Below are 18,792 nucleotides of genomic sequence, written 5' to 3' on the forward strand. Positions count from 1 at the left end.
GTGTGAGGTAGTTTACCCCATTCTACCTCTCCCTTTCTTCTTCTCTGAGTATAATCCTCTCTCATCCCTTAATTTTATTCTCCAGATATGACCCCTTAATCTTCAACTCACCCTGTGCCCTCTATCTATCCACATATACATACATATAATTTTTTTCCTCAATACTGACAAATGTCTCAGGAGTTATAAATATCATTTTTCCATGTAGGAATGTAAACAGTTCAATCTTAGTAAGTCTCTTATGATTTCTGTTTCCTGTTTACCTCTTCATGTTCCACTGGAGTCCTGTATTTGAAAGTCAAATTTTCTGTTTAGCTCTGGTCTTTTCATCAAGAATGCTTGAAAGTCCTCTATTTCACTGAATGACCATTTTTTCTCCTGAAGGATTATGCTCAGTTTTGCTGGGTAGGTGATTCTTGGTTGTAATCCTATCTCCTTTGCCCTCCGGAATATTATATTCCATGCCCTGCAAGTCCTTTAATGTAGAAGCTGCTAAATCTTGTGTTATCCTGTTGATACTGTTTCCTTGAACTGTTTCCTTCTGTCAGCTTGTAATATTTTCTCCTTGACCTGGGAACTCTAGAATTTGGCTACAATATTCCTAGGAGTTTTCCTTTGGGGATCTCTTTCAGGAGGAGATCTGTGGATTCTTTCAATTTCTATTTTGCCCTCTGGTTCTAATATATCAGGGCAATTTTCCTTGATAATTTCTTTTTTTTTTTTTTTGCTTTTTGCTGGACAATTGGGGTTAAGTGACTTGCCCAGGGTCACACAGCTAGTACATGTTGTGTGTTGTATGTCTGAGACAGGATTTGAACTCAGGTCCTCCTGACTTCAAGGCTGGAGCTCTATCCACTGTACCACCTAGCTGCCCCGATAATTTCTTGAAAGATGGTGTCTAGGCTCTTTTTTTGATCATGGCTTTCAGATAGTCCAATAATTTTTAAATTCTCTCTCCTGGATCTATTTTCCAGGTCAGTTGTTTTTCCAATGAGATATTTCACATTGTTTTCTAATTTTTCATTCTTTTGGATTTGTTCTACTGTGTCGTGATTTCTCATAAAGTCACTATCTTCCAATTGCTCTATTCTAATTTTTAAGGAAGTATTTTCCTCAGTAAGCTTTTGGACTTCCTTTTCCATTTGGCCAATTTTGCTTTTTAGGGCATTCTTCTCCTCATTGGCTTTTTGGACCTCTTTTGCCATTTGGGTTAGGCCATTTTTTAAGGTGTTATTTTCTTCAGTATTTTTTTGGGTTTCCTTTAGCAGGCTGTTGACTTGTTTTTCATGATTTTCTTGCATCCCTCTCAGTTTTTCCTCTACTTCCATAACTTGCTTCTCAAAATCCCTTTTGAGCTCTTCCAAGGCCTGGGACTGATTCATATTTTTCTTGGAGGCTTTGGATGTAGGAGCTTTGATTTTGTTGTCTTCTTCTGGTTGTATATTTTGATCTTCTTTTTCACCAAAGTAAGATTCTATGGTCTGACTCTTTTTGTGCTCCCTTGCTCATGATCCCAGCCAATTACTTGAGTTTTAAACTCTTTGTTAAGGTAAGAGTCTGCTTCCAATGTGGAGAATGTATTGTCCCAAGCTTCAGGGGTTTGTATAGCTGTTTTCAGAGATACTTGTAGGGACCTGTAAATTTTCAGTTCTTCCAAGGCGGTATGATAAGGGGCGAGGTGTTTACTCCTTTCCTGGCCTGTGACCACAAGTATTCCTTTCTGTCCAGTAACTGTGAGGAGGGTTTTGTCTCCACAGCCACTACAAGCTCCACCACGCCAGCGTTCCTCCTCACCCCATCACCGCCTCCCAGAACTGTGACCCAGATCCAAATAGGGGGAAAGCAAGAGATTCCTGCCTCAGCACTGGCAAAGAGATCCCTGCAGTCCCTCTCTGATCAGCCACTGGATTCCCCCTCAGTCTGTGGGTCAGAAGCTCGGGAAGCAGCTGCTCCCCCCCCAGGGCCACGCTTTTGGGGAATGGAACTGAGACCCCACCTTCCTATCTCAGCACCGATAGAAACAGACTTTTCCCACTGACCTTCTAAGTTGTCTTTGGCATTCGTGGATTGAGGAGTCCGGAAACCTCCACAGTTGCCCAGGATTCAGTCCTCTGAGGCCTGCTCTAGGTTCGCTGCGGCCTGCGCGCTGCGCTCCCAGCCCCAGCGCGATACACCTTTCTGATCAATCATCCAGGTTGTCTTGGGCTGGAAATTTGTTTTGCTCTGTCTTTTTGTGGGTTCTGCTGCTTCAGAATTTGTTTAGAGCCATTTTTTATGAGTATTTGGAGGGGTTTGGAGGAGAGCTCAACCAAGTTACTGCTTTCACTCTGCCATCTTGGCTCCATCCCCTCTTGAAGTGGGATTTAAAGTCTAAGTAGGAATTCAGTGGGTGAAGAGAAGGAAAGAAGGAAGAAAAGGCATAAAGAAAGGCACAGAACAGGAAAGTGTAAGGCTTGTTGGCAATGTTTGAAGATACTACTAGCACTATCCATTCACTGTTTTCCATTCCTCTTGCCAACACCGTAGTATGGGCCCTTTCATATTTCACTAGGGTTATTACAGTAACTGAGCTACTAACAGAGAGATGTTCTCTCTCACCCTCTCTCTCTCTCTCTCTCTCTCTCTCTCTCTCTCTCTCTCTCTCTCTCTCTCTGTCTTTCATCCACCCATATTCCCAGAGTCATCTTCCAAATGCACAGCTCCTGTCACATTACTTCCTTGATTAGAAATCTTCAATGGCTAGCCACTGCTTATTAAAAAAATCCATACTCCTTAACGTGGATTCAGTGCCCTCAATAATCTGGCTTTATTGGATTTTTTAAAGGGAATTGAATCTGCTTTTCCAGACTTAGCTCACATATTTGTTCCCTATCTTACAACTTTCAGCCACTTGTTTTACTGCAAATACAGTAGATGATTTTCCCTCAGAGATTAGGAACTTGGAGATAAATTGGCTTTCTCCATGACTGCCCCTATTATCCTGATGGAGGATGGCATCTGGTTAGTGAACCCCTGGGGTCCTTCCAAGGCTATCAACTCCATGATGTCTTTCTCTGCTTGTCCAGGGATGGAGAGAGGAAAGGACAGAGAAGGGAAGAAGGGGAGAATCTTTCCCCCCTCAGAATCATCATTTATGTCAATTAAGCCAAGCTTATTAGCTTATAATTTGCAAACATGTTCTCTTCCCTTTTTTGAAATTTATTCTTCTCCAGTCTTATGGTATCTCTCCCACTTTCCATGATCTTTCAAATATTACATACAGTGGATCAGCAATCACAGCTGCCAGTTCTTATAGGATCCAAGGATGCAAGCCATCCAGGCCAGAGAACTGAATTCATCAAGGGCAAGCAAGTGCTCTCTTACTGTCTCTTTACTCACTTTGGGCATCAGTTCCTGTTTTTCTCAGTACAGCTTGTGCCTTGCCGATAAAACAAAAACAAAGAAGTGCTGAGCAGCTCTGCCTTGAGGTTATCAGTTATCCACATCCTATCCATCTCATCCTCTTTTACCCAATATAGCTGAAAAAGAATCTTTTTTATTGTCCTTAGCTTTCTCCAGAAGCCTTAGATCATTCTGAACTTTAACCTTCCTTGCTGAAAGTGTCCTCTCCAAAGTTACCAATGATCTCTTAGTTGCCAAATCCAATGGCCTTTTCTCAATCTTTATTCTCCTTGACCTTTCTGCAGCCTTCACACCTTTGATCACTCTCTCCTCCTTGATACTCTCTTCTCTCTAGGTTTTCTGGACACCACTCTCTCCTGGTTCTCCTCCTACCTATCTCACACTATTCCTCAGTATTCTTTGCTGGATCCACAGGTATCCCTCAGGGTTTGGTCCTGGGACCTTTTCTCTTCTCCTTCTATACTACTTCATTTGGTGATCTCGTCAGCAATCCAGGATTTTATTATGTCCCTATGCTGATGAATCTACCTATGAATCTCCAGTCTCTGCTAACCTCCAATCTCACATCTCCAATTGCCTTTCAGACACCTCAAATTGAATGTCCAATAGACATCTTAAACTCAACATGTCCAAAATAGAATTCATTATATTTCCCCCTAAACACTCCCCACCTCCTATCTTCTCTACTACTATAGAAGGCAACATCATCCTCCCAGTCCCTCAGGCTTTCAATATAGGACTCATCCTGGACTCCTCATTATTATTTACCCCCCCCACCAACATCCAAGCTGTTGTCAAGTTAGCCTGTTATTTCACCATTGCAACATCTCTCCAGTACTCCCCTTCTCTCCTGTGACCCTGCCACCACCCTAGCGCAAGCCCTCATCACCTCACACCTGGATTACTGTGATAGCCTCCTGGCAGATCTGCCTGCCCCAAATCTCCCCACACCAATCCATACTCTATTTGGCCAATAAAGTGATTTTCCTAAAGGGCAGGTCTGATCATGTCACCCAATATTTAATAAACTCCAGTGGCTCCCTATTGCCTCCAGGATCAAATACAAAATATTCTGTTTGGCATGCAAAACCTTCATAACTTAGTTCCTTCTTTCAGTCTTCTTACACCTTATTCTCCACTAGGTACTGTCAATACACAATCACAACTTCACAAAATTTACATAAAACTAGGTCTATTACAAGGGGAATGAACATGCATGTGGAACCCAAAGAGTTCACTATCCAAACAGAAGTTTGCATATTTATAACAATGCAACAAAGAAAGGAGGATAAAACACAAATCTCGACCTAAAGGACAATGGGGGGAAAGGTACAATAAAGGTGGGGAAAGCACAACCCCCCCCTCAAGGGGAGGAGCAAGGTGATGGTAAAAGACACATTCTTTTCCGTTGGCAACTGCTAGACCGTGATGATTTGATAGCCTGCTTATCTACAAGGATCCCAGCTACACAAGCAGTTTCTCAGCCTAGTGCAGACTGACTGACACCTATCTTGACTGCCAAGGACACACAGGGAGTCCAGCTTGGGATACGAACAGCATGTCATGTCAGCTGGGGTGGGGCTGGGGGCTTCATCTTGGACACATTCAAGGCCTCTTGCATACTCTGGGTCCAGTGTTTCTGGAAAATATGACAACTCCAAGAGACAAGTTCAGGGGACTCCTTAACATTCCTTAACAGTACTATTCAATCCAGTAACACTGGCCTTCCCGGCTGTTTCACAAACAAGGACATCGCTCCATTCCAGGCATTTTCTCTGGTTGTCCCCCAGGTCTGGAACTGTCCCCCTCCTCTTCTATGACTACTCAGACTACTGATCTCCTTGGCTTCCCTTTAAATCACAACTAAAATCCCCACCTTCTACAGGAAGCCTTCCTCAATCCCTCTTAATTTCAGGCTTTCTCTCTGCTATTTCCCATTTACCACATATAGCTTGCTCTGTATATATTTGCTTGTATATTATCTTCCCCTTTAGATTGTAAACTCCTTAAGGGCAGGAACTGTCTTTCACCCCTTTTTTGTATTCCTAGCACTTAGCACAGTGCCTGGTTCATGACAGGTGCTTAATAAATGTTTATTGATTGATCACTTTTTAGGACATGCCACACTCACATTCATCCTCTGTGACCTGGCCTTGCTTATATATATACATATATATATACAAACAGAGAGAGAGATGTAGATATACATACAGATAGATATAAATATAGATATTTTAAAAATCTAAGTTGGTTTGTGCATTCCTTGTGAATCTACATTGGTTTCCAGACAAACCTCATTTTCTCCTCCTCAATGAAGTTGTTTTTCTTTGTGTCTTAAGAATTTCATTTTTTAATATTTTCCATCCCTCCTGGGCTGACTTCCCTTGAAACATTTTATTCCATGGAATCTATCTTTCCTCTGAGTCCTTTGATATCTGATTTCACCAAATCTAGAGTTCATATGAGACTATGCCTAGATTTCTTCTTCTTCTCTATCACAAATTATAGGATGGAGTGAATGACTCACCCAGATTCCCATCATTTTCACTCCAGCAACTAGTCCTTTTTTAGTGAAAATCAAATCCAAACTAAAATTTCTTCTATTTGAAGGATCAATTATCATATCACTTAGGCAAGGCAAGAAGTTATTAGTTGCTACATCATTGACAAAGACAGAGCTCCCGCAGAAGTCTGGATAATTGAAGTCACTACTCTATCACATCTCTGTGCCAGACTTGTTTGTGATCTATTTCCCAACTCCTCATCTCTTTCCTCTTTCTGTCCAGGTGCTCTGTACACTCCAATAACAAAATCACTTCTATTTTTCATGCCTTTGACTTGTATCCAAATACTGTCTGTCATTATTCCCTCCTCTGTATTACCCCCAATCCATCTTAACTATTCTGTTTCTTTGGAATAGGGTTTACCAGAACCATACTATAGTCATAAGTTCCATACCCATCAAGTCTGGGTATACTTTCAAGGTCATATTTGTCTCACTGTATTAGGACCTCTAGTTTCTCTTGGGTTTTTTTGCCTAAATTTTAGACATTTGTGGATACACACATGAGTCCATGAGTTTTACTACTGGCTCCTTTCTTGAATCTTTTTCTCCTATGAATTTCTGGGTGTCTCAGCTGCTTGATTCTTTCCATGGTTTATCTTTCCTCCCCATGCTCTGGGAATCATTTATTTCCTTAAGCCTGGACCTCTCATTCATCCCATCCCTTAATTTTTACTGACAATTGGCCCAAGTGATCTGTAGATTTCCATGTGAAGTTTTCTTTTCACTCATTATGAAGCAATAGATTTACCTTCATAATGTAGTCAGGATTGATAGTAACTCTTGTCATAATTATCTTTTGCCTAGCTAAACAAGCTCTAGATTTGATCTGACTAAAACATCTAACTGAAATTTTGAAATTGAGTAGTTACCTCTTGGAAAGTTTGGAGGAGAGAGAGCTATCACACTTACCTGGGGCACCACCAAGTCCAATACTAATAGTAATCTAATATTACATAATGTTCCATACCTGTAGATCCTTACTTCTACAAAAGAGCAGAAAGAGGTATCTTCTCATTTCTTTTTCTTTTGAGGGGGCACAAGGAGGAATGAATGGTCCAAGCTTGTCTTTCATAATTTCACAATGTTCAATTTTGGCCATTTTGTGATTCCTATTCTTTCTATTTATATTGTTGTAGTCATTATATTGTTTTCCTCATTCTGCTTACTTCACTTTGCATCAATTCAGAAAAGTTTCTCTGTACTCATTATCATGCTCAATTTTTCTTACAGCACAATATTCCACTACACACGTGTAGCAAAATTTGTTTAGCCATTTCCAACTGATGAGCATTTACTTTGTTTCCATTTATGTAATATACCACAAAAAGTGCTTATATAAATATTTTGGTATACATAAAGTCTTTCTTTTAATCAGTGACTTCTTTGGGATGCATGCCTAGGGAGGAATCTCTGAGTCAAAAGGTCATTGGTTATTTTATTTGAATAATTATGAATTGCTTTGTGGAATGGTTGCACCAATTCATTGCTCCACCAACAATGAATTAATGGAACAAGAGTCCTTTAAACTGGGATCTGTTTTTCCAAGGTTGTTGTTTAAATCCTGTTGTTTAACAAAACTATTGATTCTCTTGGGTGCCTAGTGAGGTCTTTTCCCAGAAGGCTCCAGGGTAGCTTCTCTCTTTGATGGACTGGAATACAGCTCCCAGGCCCAGTAATGAAAGTCTTTATGTACAACATCAGTGTCTTACAACCATTGAAAAAAACCTATCATCCTAAATGTTAGTTGTAAAGTTAACCAATAATAATGTCTGTAAGATACATGGCTTTCAAGCCATACTCTTAAACTTCCATCCTTCTAATTGTCAGGGGGAGGGAGGCTCTGTGGATTTTTTTTTTTTAGGCAATTGGGGTTAAGTGACTTGCCCAGGGTCACACAGTTAGCAAGTGCCAAGTGGTTGGTCTGAGGCTGGATTTGAACTCAGGTCATCCTGACTTGGATTCTTCTGACAAGATCACATTTAAATATGTAAATTTGTAAGATCTAGATCTGAAGCTTTAAAAATCCAAAAGCCAATTTTCTAATTACTTTTGTCTATATTTCTCTGGTTAAAAATTAATACAAGCTTTCTTGTTCCCACACATATTCTTACGTAAATTGAGATTTCTTTTTTCTCTTATGGTACGGAAAAAATGGTGTATTTTCACAGAACTCTTACAGACATTCAAGGTCTTTTGTTCTTTTGCCAAAATCAAGTTAACTCTTAAAGCAATGATGTATCGAAGTTACAATATCTGTGAGATTTGACATAAAGCTCAATAGGAGTCAACCAAATCCTCTGGTAGTGGTTTGGGTCTGCATGGATGGAGTTATTTTAGCAGAGAGCTGCCCCAGGCTTAAGACAAAGCTCTTAATCAAAAATCACAATCTAAAGCAGTGACAATAAATACCCTTCATTTTCTGGTCAAGAGAGTTGGGGCAGAGGACCTCAAAGCAGTGACAATAAACACCCCTCATTTTCTGGTCAAGAGAGTTGGGGCAGAGGACCTCGGTACATTTATACACAAATTCCACAAAATCTCCACTTAAATATAATATCAGAAAGCACATTGATAAAAATGTCACTGCAATGCCTAGCCAAAACTATTCCCATCACAATTTGCAATCCCATTTTAAAAGACTATGCTTAACTTTTTTTGAATCATGAATTTAGTCTATTTAGTTTACAATAAGCCTCTGCAAATGGGAGAGACAGAGACACAGGGATGGACAGACAGAGAGAGAGAGAGAGAGAGAGAGAGACAGAGACAGATAGAGACTCTTTTCTCACTCCCTCTTTCCTTAATCTAACCAACTGGATTGGAATGCAAAGAGAAGTGTGTGTCAAAGTAAAAAGATAGAGGGAACTTTATCTTTCCTCTTCTGACATAAGTAACTTCATCTTGGAAACTATCCTTCACTTAATCCAAAATAGGGCAACATATACTTCTCAGTTTGTCCTTGTATATATAAGTATTTCCTCCTCTGTCACTGCAACTAGTCTAACATAACAGAGTTCTTGTTTTAGCCTAGACAATGATAAAATTCTTCCATAAGGCTGAAATGTAGATTAGCCCATCTCCAAGGCCAATACTTATAGAATCTATTTTTTTAAGGCAATTTGGGGTTACGTGATATGCCCAGGGTCACACAGCTAGTGTCAAGTGTTTGGTCTAAAGCTGGATTTGAACTCAGGTCCTCCTGACTTCAGGGCTGGTGCTCTATCCACTGTACCACCTAGCTGTCCTTTAGAAGCTATTATTTCTAAGCAGCTGATAGCTTACAGCTTACTTCAGTCCTTAAAAGGCAAGAGAAGCTGATTTCTTACAATTATTATCATCATTATTTTTATTCTTCATTCATTCATTCTTATGATCATTAGAATGTAAGCTTCTTAAAAGTAGGGACTGTCTTATTTTCATGTTTGTGTACACAATGTTTTACCAGTACTTATCAAATACTTTTTCATTCATTCATTAACAGTCTCCCTTTGGCTACCAGTATGTCTGTGTCTTCTGTGTTCTTTATTTATAAACTACTGACTTCCTAAGAGCAAGACGTGGTCTTTTTATTATTATAACTATATTTTTTGAAAGTTTGGAAAATTGCTAATGCAGTTGTGTTGTTCATCCTTCATTTTTTGAAGAGGACCAATGACATCATAGGTGATTTCTTGACTTGCTCATGAATTGGATTCAAGTGAGGCAGAGTTGCGCAAAGTTGTCCATCTCACTCTCCTTTCTGGAATCATCAAAGTCTAGGTGCAGGACAAAAATCAAAACAGGTGCTGGTCCAAAATACAGTGCATGACCTTGGCATCTTTGATGTCTGACAAAGCTCTAAATGCTCCACAGCACTCAGGACAAGGGGTAGGTTGGCCACAAAGTCTTCTGTGATTTGTAGTTCTTCTCAGTTTGGGAAGAATCGACATCATGGGGGAGGGGAGGAAGGGGGATTCTAATGGATAGCGTCCAGGGAGAGGAGAGAGGAGAAAAAGGCAGATGATGATAGCAGCACAACTGTGGTAGCAGGCATAAGGACACCAGCACTTCCCTTTTTCAGAGTTCTGAGAGGTAATCTCTGGGTGAATAAACAGAGATGGGTGTGACTGGGGGCAGGGGGAGGGAATGCAGGGAAGAGGGAGGGTTTGTCAAATGCTCATTCCTATAGCAGAAGTGCTGAGGGAAAAACTGGTCAGAGGAAAGGGTAGTCCCTACCCCACCCCTGCCTTCCTTTTACTTACTTGTGTATGTGTGTTTTAAAAATCTTATTAGGCTCCATTTGCCAGCATTTAAAATATTAACTTTATAAACACCTGTGTCTTTAACTTGCCTAAAGTCTTTTGTTTGCACAGTGAAAGTATAGGAGAGCAATGGGAACCAGTCAGGAGAGAGGGGCTGGAAGTTAGAACCCCAGCTCAAAGAGTTCTGCCCTTTAACGAGGAGCATAAGCACAAGCTATTTTATCAGTGCAGAATTGCTACAAATCTGGACCCTATTGCATAAACTTAATCTCACAGACTTGAACCAAGGTTACGCAAATAATAATAGCTATCATTTATATGGCACTTTAAGATTTGCAAAGCACTATACCTCTCATTTGATCCTCATTTTTATAGAAGGAGAAACTGAGGCTGGTTTAGAGAGGTGTAGAGATTTGCCCAAGATCACACAGCCAGCAAGTGTCTGAGATGGGATTCGAACTCAGGTTTTTTTAAATCCAAGTCCACTCCCTCACCCACTCTGCCCCCTAGCTATCCCTAAAAACTTTCCATTCTTCTCTCCCAGTTTCCTGGGTCTGGGGTGGGGAGGAAGGGGAGAGAGAGGAGAGAGAGAGAGAGAGAGAGAGAGAGAGAGAGAGAGAGAGAGAGAGAGAGAGAGAGGGAGAGGGAGAGAGAGGGAGAGGGAGAGGGAGAGGGAGAGGGAGAGGGAGAGGGAGAGGGAGAGAGAGGGAGAGGGAGAGGGAGAGGGAGAGAGAGAGAGAGAGAGAGAGAGAGAGAGAGAGAGAGAGAGAGAGAGAGAGAGAGAGAGAAATGATCATTTTCTCATTGCTGATCAGATCAAAAGGGAAAAGGTAAATAAAAACAGACAGCAAACAAACATTTAGGAGAGCTTATACTTGTTCTACATGACAAAGAACAAACAAGTGAAGCAGGAAAGCCTCTCTCCTCAGAAAAGAAATGAGGGCTGGCTGTTTGAACTATTTCAGACACTAGAAGAATCAAACTCACATGTCAAAAGGAAACTGCCCTACAAACCTCTTTTTGGCTTGAGGTCCCCTCACTTCTTCTTCTGCACCCATCACCCCTCCCCCCCAGATTCAGCAGGGCACTTAACTTATCCCAACAGTGGATTTATCTAACACTCCCACAGCTCTTGCACCACCAGATGCCAGGTGGTCCACTCCCTCATACATAGATAATGTTTTTGTCCTCCTTCTCTCTTTGATTAAATCAGGAAATCATTTCCATCATGCTGCTCACAGTGCCAAATGAGTGAGGAGACTATCTGCCATCCTAAACACAGGAAACAGTGACATAAAATAATAATAATAATAGCTAACATTTTTTTTTTGGTGAGGCAATTGGGTTAAGTGGCCGCATTTGAACTTAAGTCCTCCTGACTCCAAAGTCAGTGCTCTATCCACTGAGCCACCTAGCTACCCCCAATAGTTAATATTTATATAGTGCCTACTATGTGCCAGGCATTGTGCTCAATGTCTTACAAATATTAATCTTATTTGATCCTCCCAACCACGTTGGGAAATCAGTACTATTATTATCTCCATTTTACAGATGAGGAAATCGAGGCAAAGGTTAAGTCACTTGCCCAGAGTCACACAGCTAGTGTCTTAAGCTGCATTTGAATTCAAATATTCCTGACCTCCTACAGACAGCTAGGTGGCTCAGTGGATAGAGTGCTGGCTCTGAAGTCAGGAAGACTCATACTCCCGAGTTCAAATCCAGCTTCAGATGCTGGGCAAGTCACTTAGTCCTGTTAAGTTTAGTTTCCTCATCTGTAAAATGAGTTGGAAAAGGAATGGCAAACCACCCCAGTATCTTTGCCTTGAAAACCCCAAGTGGGGTCATGAAGAGTAGGACTGGACTGAAAAACAACTCAACAACAAATTTCTGATTCCCAGCTAGCTGGCCTTGTGACCCAACATACATAGAATTATAAAGGTCATTGGTCAAGCCTGACTCAGACTGGTATCCTGGTAATTTAAGTCCAATATTGGAATGAAGGAAACACTGGTAGATCATTCAGCAGTTAACAAAAAGTTTACTTAAGTCATAACACTGAAAGGATACAGCATATACTGCTCCTGTCATCACAGCCTCTTTTTAATGTGTAAATGTATCTGGTCATGAGGGCAAGGTGTGGTGACTTTAGCCTTTAGCCTTCTGACAAGTCTGAAGGGCCTTAACTCCATCTAGGTAGGTATTTTTATGCTCTTAGGTTAATCATTCAGTCAACAAGAATTTATTAAGTGCCTACTATGTGTATAGATATAGATATATAGATACACACATACACACACACACACACATATATATACATATATATACATACAAGACAGATACAGTTTAAATGGAAGTGAATTTAAGAGGGAAGGCATTAATAGAGACGTGTGTGTCTTGGTGGGGTACAGTTTAGAGGTGAGTAGAAGGAGAACAGGAAAGGCCCCTTGCAGAAGGTTAGGATTTGAAGTGACTTATAAATGGGAGCCAAGAGGCAGAGGGGAAGAGAGAAAGCCTTCTAGGCATGAGAGATAGTCACTGAAAAGGTAGAGTTGGGAAATGGAGTATTGTTTAGGATGAACAAGTAGGCCAGTGTAGCTGCATTGTAGAGTTTATGGAGGAGAGTTAAAGTATAAGAAAAAACTGAAGAGGTGGATTATAAAGGGTTTTCAGTGACACAGAGCATTTTATATTTGATCCTGGAAGTAATACAGAGCTACTGCAGTTTATCAAGTGATATGGTGAGATTTGTGCTTTAGGAAAATCTCTTTAGCAGCCATTTGGAGAACAGACGGTAGTGGGGAGAAATGTGAAGCAGGGAAACCAACCAGAAGTATATTGTGATAGACATGAGGGGGATGAGGGCCTGCATCAGGCTACCATGTTGGTGAAGAGAAGAAGATGTATACAAAAGATGTTGTAAAGGTAGAAATGACAAGACTTTTCAACAGATTGGATAGATGTGGTAGAGATTGGATATATGAGGTTATAAGCCTGGGAGCACTCTTTTAGACATTGAGTTTGAGATGACAGATGATGAAGAAGCCCATCAGCACAGCCCAAGGACACCAGGAAGCTCTGTCAATGGTGACTCAGTTTGAGCCTTAACTCCCTAGGCCAATCAAGTGTTAGAGATGGCTTTCTTGCCTTTCAGGGAAAGAACTAGCCTAATCAACATGGGCTAACAAGAGGAGGAACAGGGAAGAAGGGTACCCTGGTATCCCAAAACACATCACCTCTTGGTGGCAAGGTCCTAAAACTCTCCTATATAACCTTCCACCATTTAAATGCTTTGAGATCATTGCTAGACAATACTAATCTCAAGGATTCAAATATCCTCCTAGCTTAGGCAGTATTAGAAGAAAAGAGAGAAAAAATTTTTAAAAAGGAAAACAAAATTTTAATCAGTGATAAAATGTGGAAGAAGAAGACTCTTAGATTCCATCTTCTCAATTTGAAAAGATCAAATCCCAAATCTCAATGATCTGGTCCACATGGTGTGGGATGCCAAATCTTTGAAATTCACAATGGGTCTCCTAGTGTAAGGTGATGACAATGAACAGAAGTAACATCAGACACATCAGGGATTTGATCTACATCACAGAGCATGGTCATCTGTAGTAAAGTAACCAAAAAATCATTGTACTTCTTGCAGGCAACCTGTTCTGGTGCCAATGTCGATATCAAACCCTCAGTATTACCCAGCCCACCAATCAAAACAATCCTGCTAGGGGAATAATACCAAATGTCTGCCCCTTTAGAGACCTTTGCTGAGGGGTTGCCCCCTTTTTTAATGGGAGCTCAAAAAGGATTCTCCATCATTTTTATCACCCAAATCAGCTAGTGGATTCTTTTTTTTCCAGGTAAATATATATTAACGATAGCTGCTCAACAGTTTCACCTAACCTGTGATATTAGAAAGCAAGGTCACTCCCAAACAATGCCAATACCAGAGTTATGTCCATAAGTACCAAATAAGTCTTTAACCAAGTAAGTCTTCCTAGAGGTTGGACCAAGGAGCCTTTCCCCTCCCTAGGGTGGTATTGAATCATTAAGTACATGGTTTCTGAGAGAGGTAGGGATACCTGACTCTGGCAGTTAAGCTATTGATTAGCAGGGATAAAACTCTTTTCCTGAGACTCCAACCTATTAGTTGGAAACAGGTTGAGTGCCATGTGGGTTAGGTAGGCATAAGGAGCACAAGTGGGCAGGGATCAAATAAAATAATAATCATAAAGCACTTAACACAGGGCACATAGTAAGTACTATACAGATGTTAGTTATTATTATACTTGGTTGGGTGCATCATATAATCCCATGCCCAGTGTAATGTGACATCACAATTCCTATGTCAGAATTGACAATAGACTCACTCCTCAATCTCAGTCATTCTCATAACAGCTTCAACCTGTTGATGGCTGCTGACATGCCCCACAAATAACTGCATGTTGTGAGAAGCACTGCTGACCTCAGTGGCAGAAAGCCTTTGATTGCCCCATCCTACTTCAGACCATGGCTATGCCCAGGAATCAATGTAGAAGAAAATGTTATATAACCTTCCCCTCAAGGCTCTCTCACATGGTAGCCAGGTGGCATGCAGCTTAGCCTCCTAGGAGGACTTGCCAGGACCTCTATTCTCCAGGGCATCCCTTGTTGCCAGATTAATGACTGCTGAAAGAGTCCAATAAACTTCAGGGCTTCCTTTTGTAGAATGTGTCAGTAGCTGATTCCAGACCATGTCAAGAATCATCCGGGCTCTTCCCATCCACTGTATTCTTCAACTTGTAGAGTTGACTGGATCTTGGTATTTCTCGAGGGTTTGTTTCCCACCCTTTGTGCTTCACATAAAACACCACCCATTGCAGCATCAATGTAATGGTGTACATCAATGCCTTTTTCAGAATGCAGAAATAAGGGGAGGAGTCCAAATAGCCTTGAGGAAGGATGTGAAGGTACACTGGATTTAATCCTCTATAAAAGCAAGCTGCTCCAAACTCCTCTCAGTCACAGTGAGAGAGAAGAAAGCCTTGTTGAGGAAAATTGCCTATACCTTCCACAGGCCTGAGCTACCTGGTATACTAAATTGACAATTTTAGGAACAACTAAAACAATGGACATGATGACTTTGTTCAATTTCCTTTATTCCACCATAAATTGCCAATTGCTATCACCTTCCTCATGACACACACAGTGTTGTTTTAAGGAGAGTTGATATAATGAATTACTTCCACCTTCTTCATCCCCTTTACTAGAAGGAAATATCTTTGATTTCTCCCCCAGGAACCAAAATTTTTGGTATTAACAACATGAGATGATGGCTCAGGCTATTCCAAGGATTTCCATTTGGCCTTATCCACAATAATTTACATCTAGATTACCCTAAAGGCCTGTACAGTTAGCACCTTCCAAGAGCTCCCGAGATGCCCCTTCCCTTGGTGGTCTGCTCCTGTGGAACCTGATAGGAAGGTTGGAGTCTCCTGATATGACACCAGTCTGGCTGCCAGTGTCCAGCAGTATTTCATATCCAAATGACACAAAGGCTTTTAGGCTTGAGTAAGGCTGAAGAGCCCCTACTACTACCCATCATGGATTTCACTGTACAGTTTTACTAACATACCTTCAGGCTGGAAATTGATTCCTTTCTTATTAACCCTGAGTTTCAGAAGCAATACCCAAAGCTTCTAGGAAGGCAGCTGACCTGTCCTGAACTCCTGATTCAAATTTCACTAGTTGATCTGAACAAGCCTGTATTGTTATAGGGTGAGGAAGACCCATAGCTTAAGCATGACATCATTTGGTTGGGGCTTCTCCCAGAAGGTGGGATCTAATTGCCCTAGAGAAAGACTTCTCTAATTTTATTGCACAGTCTTTAAAACCTAAGAACTCTGGCTTGAGCTGCTAAATGTGCTAGGCCAATTTACATGCAACTCTCTTATGCTAACAATTCAGGTTCTCCATGATAGTAATAACCAGGGAATGGTAGACCTGGCACTTTCTTTGCCCTCCCTATCATCCTCATTTAGCAAAACTGAGCTAATTATTCAATGTCACTGGGGGCTTCCTCTGAGTTCCATTTAAAGGACTCTCCATATACCACCAGATGTAAACCATGATGCCATCTCATTCCAATTACCAATGATGCCAAGCATTGTGGGCAGAAATAACAGACCTGGATCCAAAAATATCTAGAAATTAGAATTCTATTTATATTACTTTAGATTGCATTTGCATTTTTTTTGAGACATATGTCACTATTATGTTAAATTTGTGGACAACTAAAACCCTCCAATCTTTTTCATATACACTGCGGCTTAGCTCAGTCTCTTCTACCTTATGCTTAGATTCACAAAAAGGGACTTTAGAAGTTTCTAGTACATATTCCCTCCCATGCATAAATCCCCTCTCTAGCATCCCTGATAGAGGATCAGATAGCCTATGCTTGAACACTTAAGAGAGCTTAATAGGTGCTGTTGTTTTTGCCATCACATTTTGGGTTCTGAGCTGTCTCCTTCCCTCACTCTCAACTCCACACTAGAAAAGGCCAACATTTGAAACAGATATATCTGTGAAACCATACAATACATACTTCCATATATCAGTTCTTTCTCTGGGAGTGGATTCCCTTTGGGGTTTTCTTGGCAAAGACACTGGAGTGGTTTGCCATTTCCTTCTTCAACTCATTTTATAGATGAGGAATTGAGGCAAACAGGGTTAAGTGACTTGCCCAGGGTCACACAGCTAGTAAGTGTCTGAGGCAGGATTTGAACTTATGAAGATAAGTCTTCCTAATTCCAAGCCAAGTGCCAACCGTGATTGTCAGAATTTTCTTCCAGAGATAAAATATACCTTCCACTAACTTTTATCATTCTATTCTAGTTCCTTTTTTTTCAAAATGTTCAGACTAAATAATTATGATTTATTTTATTAACATTTATTTATTTATAACATTTATTAATTATATTAACATTTTATTCATGTAACTGATTTTGTAGAAACCTATTTATTCTTGTTGTACTGGAAAGCATACTACATCTAAGGTTAAAGGACCTGTATTTAAATCCTGGATTTACTACTTAGTACATACGTTTAGATGCCTACTATGTGCAAAGCTCTCTTGCTCTCTCTCTCTCCCCCTCTCCTCATACATATATATTCATGTCAGATGTGGACATTTGTATGTATCCAGAGAGAGAGGGGTGTGTGTGTGTGTGTGTGTAGCACTAGGTATATGAGGATGAAATAAGGAACTTACAGTCTAATAAAGAGAAATGACAGGCATGCAGATAACTATTACTATAAGGCAGAGTGAAAGAGAGGCACCATTGCATCCAGCACCTGATTATTCTCATTCCAGGAAGAGGAGAAAACCATGCATGTCCCTCCTCTTCCAGTTAGACAATTCTATTTTTTTAAACGAGTTATTTTCTTCAGTGAATTTTTGTATATTTTTTCCATTTTTTGTATTTCTTTTACCAAACTGGTGACTTTCTTTTTATGATTCTCCCACATCACTCTCATTTCTTTTCCCAGTTTTTCTTCTACTTCTCTAATTTGCTTCTTTTAAGTTTTAAAATTTATTTTAAACTTAGATACAAAATAATAAAAAAAAACATTTCTACATATACAGTAGAACATAAGAGAGAATCCAATATAAAGCAATAAATGTTCACTGCAATAAAATCTATATAATAAATATTACACATTGTTTTCAAAGCTGTCCAGCTTTTCTTTGTTTCCTTGTAGGTTTTCTTTTGTTCTCTGCTCTGTACTTTTTACTTTATTTATTTTCCCCTCACCCCCCACCTACTCTCCACCAAGAAGGCTACAATTAAGCATGTGTACACACACACATGCATATACATAGATATCTATAAACATACACATATATACACACATACACATATATATCAGACCATACTATGCTTATTTCCACTTGTCTTCTGTTTCTCTGAAGGTGGATAACATCTTCTTTCAAAATCTAAGTCTTTCTATGTTTTTCTAAATCAACCAGCTCATCATTTCCTACACCATAGGAAGAGTCCACCCCAATCACATTCTATCTGAGAGATTGTCTATGAAAGTTTTTTCCCATTTTTCTGCATTCCTTCTATTTTTAGCTGTGTAGTTTTTATTTATACAAGAAAAAAATTAATTTAAAATGATCAAAATTATCCATTGTACACTTCAACAATGCTTTCACCTTATAATATGATTTAAGGCCTGATATTACTGAATCTGGTTCCTTTACATCTTTTCCCCCTGGTTTCTTTGAAGATGCTGATCTTTTGTTCTTCCAAATGATTTTTCTTATTATTCTTTTCTAACTCAGTAAGATAATTTTCTAGTAATTTAATTGGGCTGTCATTACATAAATAGGTTAGGTAAAAATTGTCACTTTAAAAATTATATTGGCTTTACCTACCCATGAACAATTAATACTACTTCAATTATTTAGGTCTAACTTTGTTTCAAAAATGTTTTGTGTTTATATTTGTACAGTTCTTGTGTCTGTTTTGTCAGGTATATGCTCAGGTTTCTTAACTGTGTAGTTATTTGAAATGGCCTAAAATAATATTGAATAATATG

The sequence above is a fragment of the Phascolarctos cinereus genome, unplaced genomic scaffold (genome assembly GCF_003287225.1).
Source record: "Phascolarctos cinereus isolate Bilbo 61053 unplaced genomic scaffold, phaCin_HiC Scaffold_2;HRSCAF=192, whole genome shotgun sequence".
Lineage (NCBI taxonomy): Eukaryota > Metazoa > Chordata > Mammalia > Diprotodontia > Phascolarctidae > Phascolarctos > Phascolarctos cinereus.